Here is a 12,333-nt window from a genome sequence, read left to right on the forward strand (position 1 = left end):
CACACATACATTCATATGTTCACACATGTGCTTATTCACTCACACACACACACTTACTCGTGTACAAATGCACAGGCATACTGTATATTTACACAGGCACACACACAAACACACACACCCACACACACACACACACACACATCCACACACACACACACACACACACACACACACTGTACATGCAAATACTTTGTTGTGTGCACACATGCATGTGTATATGCTTACTCTCACAGACACACACACCGAAACGCACACATATATGCACAGATATATTCCTGTGACTGATTAAGTAGAATCGTCTAGGTAGATTCTCTGTATTATTTTCCACTGTCCTGTGTAATTAGCATTGCATGACAAGTGTGTTGCTTGTGGTCTGCCACTCTTTATTTTTTATGTTGTAGCCTTTTGAGGAGATTATGTCCATTCTATCAGTAGTTGCAGTCCTAGACACTCATGTTTATGTGATTCACCACACTCCGGACACAAACTCACAAGTGTGATTCTGGACGCTATGTCACATGTGGACCTGGCCCCATTTTGGCCAGTCTGACAATGAATATCAACAGATATGCATCTTTCAAAAAAGTGTTTTTAGAAATTAAGAATTGTTCATTATTAATTTGAGTAATACAGGATATCATTCATAATGGTTTGGATGCAAATGTAAGACCAGTGTTGGGCCACAGGTGCTATTTTCGGCTCAGCCCTTCCCTCATGGTCTAGGCGATCTGTGAGAAACAATCACCCAACCCAAAACGAATTGCAACAGAAACGATTTTTGTTGTATTTAGTTCACAAAACCTTCCCATATCACATACCAAAAGTCCATGAACATCCAAGTGGTGGAACATGTCAAAATTGGAATGATCTGTGCATGGGTCAATGGCCAAAAGCTGCACCTTTGGCAGTTTTACTGAACTTTCATAGTACAGGGGATATGTGAAAATTAGGTCAAATTCTTCCATAAAGGCTATATAACTGAATTAAACCTATATTTTGCATCATATCTCCTGAACCAAACATGGTATCTCAGAATACAGTAAGCGATGTCTAAGTGATGTCCTATGGGCGTTTATGATACATACATTACATATGTCACACAAAATAGTATTTTGTCATTTGTATTTAATTGGGTTGAAGAAAATGGTTCTTATTTTGTATCAAAATACTTTATTTTTGTAGTTTAAAAATATTGCCAAATATTTTTGGTAAAACCGATACTTTTGGTGATGTGATGACATCATAAAAGTGAAAAACAATGAATGAATGTAGCCTCTGACTGGTGCTGACTAATTTGCCCAGACTTGTGATCAGATTATTGAGATTCAGGAAGATGATTCAGTGCAAGATGAGTAACATAATACCCCCCCCCCCCCCCCAATATGTCAGTGTACCATGAGTTTGAAGCCATTATTTTAAGGTAATTGAACTGCATTGGGTTGCTTTAAGCCCACATGTGGCTCTCAGTAGGTTTTGTGGTTAGTTTGTACCACTTGACAAGTTCAGTTGTGACTTATTGTGCTTTCTTTACTTTGAGCCAGCGAGCTATCATTGTTCATTGACCCTCAGTCCTGAATGTGCTTGTCCGAATGCTTGTGCAACTGTCATGACATGTAGCAAACCACCGGTCCCTGTTTATCACGAGGTGATGATCTCTTCTTGTCACTGCACACTTGCCAATGTTGTACCAATGTAGAAATTTTGGGTGGGCAACATAGCAAAGCGCTCAAATTGGATCAAAATTGACAAACACAAAAAAATCAGTACTACCTAGCTCGAGTTGCTGCAGCCAACAGCCATAATTTTGTAGTTTAAAAATACTGCCAAATATTTTTGGTAAAACCAATAGCCTACTTTTGGTGATGTGATGATGACATCATAAAAGTGCAAAACAATCAATATACAGTAGTCTCTGACTTTTGCCCAGACTTGTTGTGATCATAATATTGAGATTCAGGAAGACAATCCAGTGCAAGATGAGTAACTTGTAGGTTGTGCTCACACACACAATACACCACCTCTCATGCCAACCTCAAGTTTCTTGAGAACTTTAGTCATCCAAACTGAACACATGGAACTGGTTATGTGGTTGGGTTTCCCTGCAACACTGCTCAATATGGGCATGCATTGACAATGTCAGAGACTTGTCTCCACTTTGTGCCGCTTGACAAATTCAGTTGTGACTTTTTGAGTGCATCTCTGATATTTAGGCGATGAGATGTAACAGGCAGGTCTGCATAGTTGATCTGTTGACTGTTTGCAGTTTATGGCATGTCTCGTAGGCAGAGAAAATCTGTTGCTATCAAACACTGTCCACATAATCAACAGAGTCAGCGTACTGATGAAGGAATAGATTAAATAGACAGATATGGAATGTTTGCAAAGTGTTATCATACTCCATTTAAAGAGTATTTTTAGTACTTTCAAAATACAAAAATATTATTTTGACTTAAAATTAGGGTATTTGATTTTCTATTTTAAAATACATTTTGATGTATTTTTGTCCATCCCTGCCAAGCTAGAGCAGCCAGCAGGTGGGGGGGGGGGGGGTATTATGTTACTCATCTTGCACTGGATCATCTTCCTGAATCTTAATATTCTGATCACAAGTGTGGGCAAATTACTGTCAGCACCAGTCAGAGGCTACATTCATTCTTCTTTTATGATTTCATCACATCACCAAAAGTATTGTTTTTTACCAAAAATATTTGTCAATATTTTTAAGCTACAAAAATACACACCTAAGTATTTTGATACAAAATATGAAGCCATTTTCTTCAACCCAATCAAATACAAATTAGAAAATACATAGAAAATATGTAATACTTGTATCATAAATGCCTATCCCTGGGAGTAGACATCACTTATTCTGAGATACCATGTTTGGTTCAGGAGATATGATGCAAAATATAGGTTTAATTCAGTCATAGCGAAACATTTAATTGTTGCCACAGCGACCATTAGGGTTTTTTGATAATGGTTTAATATCTGAAAATGTTCAGGGCTCCAAACTATTCACTAAAGTTTCATGCCTTTATGGAAGAATTTGACCTAATTTTCACATATCCCCTGTACTATGAAAGTTCAGTAAAACTGCCAAAGGTGCAGCTTTTGGCCATTGACCCATGCACAGATCATTCCAATTTTGACATGTTCCACCACTTAGATTTTCATGGACTTTTAGTATGTGATATGGGAAGGTTCATTTCCCATTCATTTAATTTCTGTTGCAATTAGTTTTGGGTTGGGTGATTGTGTTTCTCACAGATTGCCTAGACTATAATGGTTTGGATGCAAATGGAACACCAGTGTTGGGCCACAGGTGCTCTCTTCGGCTCAGCCCTTCCCTGGTGATTCCTCCACTAGGCACCTGGGCCTGTATTGCTATATTGCCTGACTCAGGGATTTTGTTGACACTGTATTAATGAATGAATAAATAGAGACACTCTATAATACTGTAGTTGCCCTAGTTATGTTCTGTGTTCTAAGTGAATGGAGCCTCCCTTTGCACTGGACAGAGATGAGCTATCCCCTGATCTCAGTACAGTGTCACTGGTGTCAAATTAAGTGGAGTGGACTGAGTGGTAATTAGGCTGGCAGCACTCAAACCAGAAGTGAGAGCTAAGCGTTTCTTGAGCATTTCTGTCCGGCAGGTGTTTTCTGTTTCCCACCTGCTTCTGTGCTGTGAAAAAAGGTCTGCTTATGCATGCAGGCGTGCAGACACACACACACCCACACACACACACACACACACACACACACACACACACACACACACACATACACACACACACACATGCACACACACAGACACAAACCACAAAACATACCCAGCCACCGTTAAAAGCCTATAAAAGTCTGACCTTTCCACTTTCCTCAAGAGAGTCCCTGAGTGTTCCACAGTTTCTCGGGAGCACATCAGGAATCTGACTTTGACAAGCTGTCATTTTCTGAAAAGTGAGAACTTCAGTTGGGGTTTCCAAAAACAATCCTCTGTCACAGGATATCCACCCTGTGTTTCCCATCAAATTGTACTTTGCCGAACGTCTTTCGTGACTTAGAAGGCTATGAATTTGTACCCCTTCTGAAAATATTCTTTTTAAAAATGGAATTCCCTGCCAGACTTCCATGAAATTGTTTAACCATGATATTTATTGTAGTGAACAAATGGTGAGGATCTTTCCAATTCATCCATTAAAGTAAATCCCACCAGTCTGTCTGCTTCCCTCTTTCCTGGGAACAGATGAAATGAACAGGCAAGAGCTGTGGAGTCTGAATGGAGGGAAGCGATCGATGCTAAGGGGCATAACACGTCAATGAAAGCTGCACTGCAGGCAAAATCACGTTGTGCGGTCAGCAATATTCCCCTTCAAACATAAACATATCGACGGAGCTGTAAAAGCAGATTTAGCGCCGTCCGGGGCCCTCTGAATGTTTGCCCTGTGAAACGTGGTGTAGCATGGTGCTGTGTTTAGGAGCAGACCCCCAGTTGGCTTTGGCTGCCTTGACTGGCCACTGAAAAAATGATCTTCTCTCTCTCCCTCTCTCTCTCCCTTTCTCTTGTTCCCTCTTGCTCCATATATGTGTGTATTTGTTTTGCACTTCTATTCTCTTCTATTCTCTCTTTCTCCCTCTCACTCTCTTTCTAGTCTTTTTTTCTCTCTCTCTCATCTTGTTCCCTCTCTTTTGTCCCATTTCATTCATGCACTGTCTCTCTCTCTCTTCTCTCTCTCTCCCAGGTGAATAATAGTCATGTCAAGTCAGAGGGACTGTGCTCATTGTTAGACTGAGTTTGTTTGCTTGAATCGACAAACTGGGGATCTGTGTGTGTGTGTGGATGGTGGGTGGTGACGTGGTGGTTGGGGGTGTGCCAGTCTTTCCCTGTGCCCAACAGCCAGCCCACAGTTATCTAAATTTGATGCCTGCATAGCTTGCATGGAAGAGTTCATTTTTAATTTGTGTGTAATTAATTGAGCAAATCGGTTATGTGAAATTCAATCAGGGATTGACTTCAATTCATTTCTGTCATTTTGACCTCACCGTCCTAATCATGTGAAACAGTAAACATGGATGCGGCAGTGAAACTGCTAACCTCACTCCATCACTGGTATGCGTGTCCATTTTTATTGGCTTTTGTGCCTGCCGGAGCAGCCTGCTATACTAGGCACGGCTGCAGAGGCGATAGCCGGCGGAACATAAACAGAGTCACTCAAGGGCAATAATTTTAAACTTGTTTATGTGTTGCACAGAAGAGGATAGCCAGCATGTCATTGCATCTTTCCTCTTCACTCTCTCTCGCTCTCTCTCTCTCTCTCTCTCTCTCTCTTTCCTTTTCCATCTCCCTTTTTCTCTTTCAAGCACCTTCACAGTGTCACAGCACCCACTCTTTGTTACCGTAGTTACCGTGCTGTTGTCACCAGTTGTTGTTTGGCGTTCCCACGGCACCCTGGGTGGGGTAATCCCAGAGTGCACCTGAGGTTGGGGAGCGGGGTGTGGAGGGTAGAGGGGTACAGGGTTTGCGAGTGGGCTCGAGTTGAGTTTGGGGCTCAGAAGATTCCTGGTGTCGGTTTCACTTTGATAAAGCACCCAAGGCCGCGAGCCGGACCCGAGTCTTGGGAAACAAAGAGGGGGACCGCGGCTTCACCGGGAGATACATGAGCGCCTCGGCCCCCACAACAGGCTCCACGGCACTGTTTTCATGTTGTCTGCAGGCAGAACACACGCCAGAGAGCTGCTCCCGCACACACAAAGGGCCTGTTTGCTTAGACTGCGCCGACTCCATATCCTGGACCTCACATTCATGCGAGAGGCTCGTGTAAGCGATACCCTTCTGAGCCCTCTCTCCCTCTCTCCCTCTATCTCCCTCTCTCTCTCTCTCTAGCTTTCTCTCCTTTTTTTTCAATCCCCCCTCATATACACCACAAGGTCGGCTGCGACAACAAACCCTCCAGTTTTTCCAACAAGCCCGGCTGAAAAGTATCTCGTGTCCGTGCGTGTCTGAAAGGCGAGACGGGGCGCGGGGTAGCGAGGGGGAGTGGGCTGCGGCCGCGGCGTCGCGTTTCGGTAAATACCTGCAGCTGCCTCGTCTGCGAAACCCGAGCCGCTGTCCTGTGGTAACTGTGAGTGGGCGACTCCAGTTCCACCCTCCCACCACTGCCACCAAGTCCTCCACCACCATCACCCCCCCCCCCCCCTAACACACAGACACACACACACACACCACCCCAACCTCTCAGCCCCCTTCCATATGCCCCACCCCCCAGTGATGGCTCTGACTCTAAATGCCCCGTGTTTTTTTGGCGCGCCAGGAATTTGCAGCTTTCCAGGCCGGTGGTCGGGGGAGGCGCAGCGAGCTCTGTCCTCGATCGCTGAGCAGAGCGCGTGGGTGCAGTCCCGACACGACGGAGGCATGGAGGTCCGGGCTTCAGATGGAGGCCTCCTAAAGGCGCTCCATCATCGAGCCTGCAGGGATGATTTCCCACAATGAACAGCCTGAACGTATGAGTTGGCACACGGAGATTTGCTGCAGAGATTTCAGATGTCAGGGGAGATATCTGAGATAAAGTGGTATCTGTTCCATGTCTGAATGTGTGAGCTGGCATTTTCCATTTCTGAAGGGAAGTGCAGTAGGGGTGAAATCAGGGTCAAAAAGAGGAAGAGTAGGTAAACTGTCACTGTGCCCATGAGTGTGTGTGTATGTGTGTGTGTGTGTGTGTGTGTGTGTGTGTGTGTGTGTGTGTGTGTGTGTGTGTGTGTGTGTGTGTGTGTGTATGTGTGTGTGTGTGTGTGTGTGTGTGTGTGTGTGTGTGTGTGTGTGTGTGGGTGGGTGTATGTGTGTGTGTGTATGTGTATGTGTGTGTGTGCGTGTATTTGTGAACTCTGCTACGACAGGCGTTCTCTCAGGAGGTGTGGTAAACCTCTCTGTCAGGAGATGTTTGCTGCGGAGCGAGAGATCAGAGATAGGGGGCCAGTCTAAGGAATGTTACTACTCTACACACACACACACATACACACACACACACACACACACACAAACACACAAACACACACACACACACACACACACACACACACACACACACACACACACACACACACACACACACACACACACACACACACACACACACACACATACATAATCATATATGGACACACGCAAATATGCATATGTGTGCTTGCACTCACTCACCCCTATTAGGCATCTGCCATTAGTCATTAGGCATTACTCAGGTATGCGTAGCACACCGAGGTGCTAAGGTTCTTCTGAGCATGACTGGCACATCTTGGGTGTCTGACAGACAGATATCCTTTTCTGTAGCGGCAGCTCTAGTGTAAATATGTACCCTGAGCTGCGGCCTGTGTCTGAGGCTGGCGGGTCGGCTGGTCGGCTGGTCGGGCCTGGGAATCTCTAGGTCAGGTCTCCAGCCTTGGAAACATCAGAAGGGAGGAGTGGTGGCTTTTTTTTTTTTTTGCGTGCGTAAATTGCAAGTGAACAGAGAGATGCGCGCGCGCCGCCAAAATCGGGATAGCAAGGGGGACCGAGGAGCCAAAAGAAACAAGCCATCGGTGCCAGTGCAGTCTGAGGGATGTTCAGGTTTTTATTTCGCCAGGGATAATTACAAATTATCATTCTCCCTGCTGGAGTGACAAACTCAATATTCTGCCCTGCCACTGAAGAGTTGCAATCATGAGACAAATGTTTAGTTTTACACTGCTTACTCTTCTGGGAAGAGGATGAGGAGCGAGGCGGAGAGAGAGAAAGAGAGAGAGAGAAGAACAAGAAACGAGTCTGATGCTGAAAGACAAGAGGCAGGAGAGACAGAGAGAGAGAGAGAGCATGAACAGACAGATGCAGAGGGAGAGGAAGGAGGAAGGAAACAAGAGCAGTGCACAGGCTTCTCTACCCATCCCTCTTTTTGACCTCGGATGCCAGAGCAGGAGCCTTTGTAAAACCTCAGACATCAACTGAAGCCCAGAAAGAGCCTGAGAGGTCCCAGAGTCTGGTCTGGGTATCAGGAGTGCACACACGTGCACAGGGCTTTGCACACATACCTGACTCAAGACTGGGGTGGGTGGGGAGGGACTGGGACTCACTGGATCAGTACACGTGTTCCTCCCCAACACGGATGTGTCCTGCATCCCCACAAACAGAATAATGTATGAAAGCCACAACTCGCCTGCCAACGCAAGACAAAAAAAAAAAAAAGATGGCTGCTGAAGCTAGACTCCATATGCTGTGCCAGTGAGTTGTTAGAGGGGCTGGCGTAAGGGAATCAGCATTTCAAAGCAGCGATCCATCCCCTGCCCCGCCCCACAGCCTACCTGGCCTTCTGACACACTGTGGGGAGGCATCCAGCCCTCCTGCCCCACATAGGGTGGAAGGATGGGGAGCTGAGGAATGGAGAATCACCAGGAACCTCCATAGAACAGGAAGGGAGTTGAAAACACAAAATGCAAAACAGAGGCTGTTGCTACAAGATCACATGGCATAGACGAGAGAAATATATGACAACCGTGTTTTTCTACAATGCTGAGATTTCAGTGGAGATATCTGAGACAAAGCAGTATCTGTGGAAAGAGGTGACATTTAAAGGTGTCATATTGCTGTCAGTGCAGGTATCATTTCAGACATGTCTGATAACTCATTCAGCTCCAGTTGATCTGCCGGGTGACCATCTTACAGAAGTGCTACGTGTCTTCCTCGGAGCTCTGTAAAAAAACTCTGACAAATACTGTACTGTGGGAGATTAGGAGGTGTGTGTGGGAGAGGAGGAAGTGTGTGGGAGATTAGGAGGTGTGTGTGGGAGAGGAGGAAGTGTGTGGGAGATTAGGAGGTGTGTGTGGGAGAGGAGGAAGTGTGTGGGAGATTACGAGGTGTGTGTGGGAGAGGAGGAAGTGTGTGGGAGATCAGGAGGTGTGTGTGGGAGAGGAGGAAGTGTGTGGGAGAGAAGGAGGTGTGTGTGGGAGAGGGGGCGGTGTGAGAGAGGGTGAGGTGTGTGGGAGAGGGGGCGGTGTGGGAGAGGGTGAGGTGTGTGGGTCTGTGAGTGGACCAGGCTGGGCTGGGCGAGTTCTGAGCCCTAAATCTGCTCTGAATTCTGCTCAGCTGTAAAATGCCTGATTGCAGCACGGGGGGCTGACAGCACGTAAATAAAAAGACCAGTTGGGGGGGGGGGGGGGGGTTGAGCTACATATTACATCTCTCTTTCTCTCTCTCTCTCTCTCTCAATCAAACACACACACACACACACACACACACACACACACACACACACATGCATATGCACACAAAATATGTGCACACTTGCCACACTCATTTACTCGTATGCATATGCAAATCTGCTCACCTGGCAGACAGATGCCAGATGCAAACTTACACATACACTCACACTCTTACATAAACCTACATGCAAACTTACACATACACTCACACTCTTACATAAACCTACATGCAAACTTACACATACACTCACACTCTTACATAAACCTACATGCAAACTTACACATACACTCACACTCTTACATAAACCTACATGCAAACTTACACAAACACACATGAATTAATCAAAAAAGTAATCATACACACACAGACACATACAGGTATAAGTACATCACATCATATTGCATCCATACACAGGTAAATATTGTACACACTCTCAGAAAGAAAATATGTATGTATCTCATTCACTTCAATATATCTGTTACGCTTTTTCCACTTTTACCTTGTTATTGTAAGTAATGCAGCTTGTTTAGACTTGTTGTAACAAAAGTGGCTTTACACTTTAGCTTTGTCTTGTTTGCCCAGTGGGGTTGCTCCTGGCAACAGCATGAGAGCACATCACCAAAATCCTCTAAAAATGTCACTTCACCTCTCATGTTCTCCCCATGGTGCCTTGGTGTAAACATGGCTCTCTCACTTGCACAAGGCAGAATCATAAGTCCCCACCTTAGAGGACAATGAAATAATGAGTGTAATGAGTGAGTGAGTAAGTAAAGGTGTGAGAGAGTGAGTGAGTGAGTGAGTGAGTGAGTGAGTGAGTAAATGAGTGAGTGAGTGAGTGAGTGAGTGAGTGAGTGAGTGAGTGAGTGAGTGAGTGAGTGAGTAAATAAGTGAATGAGTGAGTAAAGGAGTGAGAGAGTGAGTGAGTGAGTAAAGGAGTGAGAGAGTGAGTGAGTGAGTGAGTGAGTGAGTGAGTGAGTGAGTGAGTGAGTGAGTAAATGAGTGAGAGAGTAAAGGAGTGAGAGAGTGAGTGAGTGAGTGAGTAAAGGAGTGAGAGCGTGAGTGAGTGAGTGAGAGAGTGAGTGAGTGAGTGAGTGAGTAAAGGAGTGAGAGAGTGAGTGAGTGAGTAAAGGAGTGAGAGAGTGAGTGAGTGAGTGAGTGAGTGAGTGAGTGAGTAAATGAGTGAGAGAGTAAAGGAGTGAGAGAGTGAGTGAGTGAGTGAGTAAAGGAGTGAGAGCGTGAGTGAGTGAGTGAGAGAGTGAGTGAGTGTGAGTGAGTAAATGAGTAAATGAGTGAGTGAGTGAGTGAGTGAGTGAGTGAGTGAGTGAGTGAGTAAAGGAGTGAGAGCGTGAGTGAGTGAGTGAGTGAGTGAGTGAGTGAGTGAGTGAGTAAATGAGTGAGTGAGTAAAAGGAGTGAGAGAGTGAGTGAGTGAGTGAGTGAGTGAGTGAGTGAGTGAGTAAATGAGTGAGAGAGTAAAGGAGTGAGAGAGTGAGTGAGTGAGTGAGTAAAGGAGTGAGAGCGTGAGTGAGTGAGTGAGAGAGTGAGTGAGTGTGAGTGAGTAAATGAGTAAATGAGTGAGTGAGTGAGTGAGTGAGTGAGTGAGTGAGTGAGTGAGTGAGTAAAGGAGTGAGAGCGTGAGTGAGTGAGTGAGTAAATGAGTGAGAGAGTAAAGGAGTGAGAGAGTGAGTGAGTGAGTGAGTAAAGGAGTGAGAGCGTGAGTGAGTGAGTGAGAGAGTGAGTGAGTGAGTGAGTGAGTAAAGGAGTGAGAGAGTGAGTGAGTGAGTAAAGGAGTGAGAGAGTGAGTGAGTGAGTGAGTGAGTGAGTGAGTGAGTAAATGAGTGAGAGAGTAAAGGAGTGAGAGAGTGAGTGAGTGAGTGAGTAAAGGAGTGAGAGCGTGAGTGAGTGAGTGAGAGAGTGAGTGAGTGTGAGTGAGTAAATGAGTAAATGAGTGAGTGAGTGAGTGAGTGAGTGAGTGAGTGAGTAAAGGAGTGAGAGCGTGAGTGAGTGAGTGAGTGAGTGAGTGAGTGAGTGAGTAAATGAGTGAGTGAGTAAAAGGAGTGAGAGAGTGAGTGAGTGAGTGAGTGAGTGAGTGAGTGAGTGAGTGAGTAAATGAGTGAGAGAGTAAAGGAGTGAGAGAGTGAGTGAGTGAGTGAGTAAAGGAGTGAGAGCGTGAGTGAGTGAGTGAGAGAGTGAGTGAGTGTGAGTGAGTAAATGAGTAAATGAGTGAGTGAGTGAGTGAGTGAGTGAGTGAGTGAGTGAGTGAGTGAGTAAAGGAGTGAGAGCGTGAGTGAGTGAGTGAGTGAGTGAGTGAGTGAGTGAGTGAGTAAATGAGTGAGTGAGTAAAAGGAGTGAGAGAGTGAGTGAGTGAGTGAGTGAGTGAGTGAGTGAGTGAGTAAATGAGTGAGTGAGTAAAAGGAGTGAGAGAGTGAGTGAGTGAGTGAGTGAGTGAGTGAGTGAGTAAAGGAGTGAGTGAGTTATCAGTTCTGTTGGTGTGGGGGTTTAGGATGTTTGTGTGTTAGACAAATTGCTCAGTGACTGAGTCCTCTTAGGTGAATGAATGAGTGTCTGAATGATTGATTAGGGGCGGGAGGTAGGGAGTTGGTGAATGAGGGAGTTAAAGTTTGATGATTAAAGGTGTGTATTGTGTGAGAGTAGGCAACTGTGTGTGTGTGTGTGTGTGTGTGTGTGTGTGTGTGTGTGTGTGTGTGTGTGTGTGTGTGTGTGTGTGCGTGCGCGTGTGTGTGTCTGTGTGTGTGTGTGTGTGTGTGTGTGTGTGTGTGCGTGTATGTGATTAAGACACTGAGGGATGTAGACAGTAAGGTGAGTAAGTGAGTGAATGTTCAAGTAAATGAGGGTGCATACAAACTCTCTCTCTCTTGCTTGCTCTTGCTGTCTCTCTCTTTGTCTTTGTGCACGTGTGTGTGTGTGTGTGTGTGTGTGTGTGTGTGTGTGTGTGTGTGTGTGTGTGTGTGTGTGTGTGTGTGTGTGTGTGTGTGTGAATGAGAGCACGTATATGGCTAAGTGAAGTACTAGTCTGGTAAAGTCGGCCAGCCACCCATGGGTCCTCCTGTGACTACTCACAGCGGTGGGTGATTATTTCATAGCTGCCAGC

At 45.5% G+C, this 12,333-nt stretch overlaps 1 protein-coding gene across 5 annotated transcripts in view; it reads left to right on the plus strand.

The window, feature by feature from the left end:
- The window catches only part of sobpa (sine oculis binding protein homolog (Drosophila) a), a 74,833-nt gene that overhangs the window by 18,196 nt on the left and 44,304 nt on the right, over window positions 1-12,333 (plus strand). The gene's annotated exons all lie outside the window — the stretch shown is intronic.

Source organism: Alosa pseudoharengus, unplaced genomic scaffold, assembly GCF_046254945.1.
Source record: "Alosa pseudoharengus isolate Yale_2024_CS ecotype anadromous, Long Island Sound unplaced genomic scaffold, YU_APseudo_1.1 YU_APseudo_1.1_scf_22, whole genome shotgun sequence".
NCBI lineage: Eukaryota > Metazoa > Chordata > Actinopteri > Clupeiformes > Clupeidae > Alosa > Alosa pseudoharengus.